Raw genomic sequence first — 809 nt, forward strand, 5'->3', positions numbered from 1 at the left:
ACAAGCCATTGAGCATCACCTTGTTGGGGTAAGTGTAAGTCTTGTCATAGCTCAGGGCGTTCTTCCTTTGAAAGAGTTTCCAAAGTGTCCTGATGTGTCCTTGAGCAATGCAAAATAGGTCAGTGAAAATAGAAACCTTTATCTCACAGGCTGGCCCACGGGAAACGCCTGTGCGCGTTTTACCAGCCGGCTTCGATGGGAGCCATTCGAAACACCAGGACAGGTCGGTTTCCGTAGTGTAGTGGCTATCACGTTCGCCTCACACGCGAAAGGTCCCTGGTTCGAAACCGGGCGGAAACAACCCGCGGTGCACGCGTGCTAGTGCTGTGTTATCTGTCCCTGTAACGCGGCCGGCCATCCCTCGGAGTGTCAAGAAATCCTGACCTTGAGAACAAACAATCACAGAAGGGTAGCTTTGCGAGGCGCTGGAACTGACAGTTTTAAAATCGATACATGTTGTTGCTGTTACAATACGACCGTAGCAGGATCGGCGACATTGCTGTTACTCTTATGAGTAGATAGTAGGGTTTTATGGGCGCGGCCTATTTTGTTATGACGTATGCCCTAAGCTTATTAATATTCCTACGTCATAATTGGGAGGCGTGATTTTAGGTAGAGTTATTTCCTTAATTATTCCTACGTCATATCCGTCAGAAAGTGTACACCCATAAAACCCTGAACAACAAGGCCGCCCATAACCTGTTGTTCTTGTTTTTCTTGTTGGTCAACTGTAGAGTGTGAATGGGTCGGCTCTTCCTGTAGTGTTTGGGGGTCTTTTTTAAATATACATGTAATGGTTTAGTAAATCT

General features: G+C 46.7%; 1 non-coding gene across 1 annotated transcript; it reads left to right on the forward strand.

Moving 5' to 3' along the window:
• Positions 1–227: 227 nt before the first annotated feature.
• trnav-cac (transfer RNA valine (anticodon CAC)) lies at positions 228–300 on the forward strand. Its single transcript has one exon. It is a non-coding gene; the product is annotated as a tRNA-Val (tRNA).
• The last annotated feature ends 509 nt before the right edge of the window (positions 301–809 follow it).

Source organism: Amia ocellicauda, unplaced genomic scaffold (assembly GCF_036373705.1).
Source record: "Amia ocellicauda isolate fAmiCal2 unplaced genomic scaffold, fAmiCal2.hap1 HAP1_SCAFFOLD_135, whole genome shotgun sequence".
NCBI classification, from domain to species: Eukaryota; Metazoa; Chordata; class Actinopteri; order Amiiformes; family Amiidae; genus Amia; species Amia ocellicauda.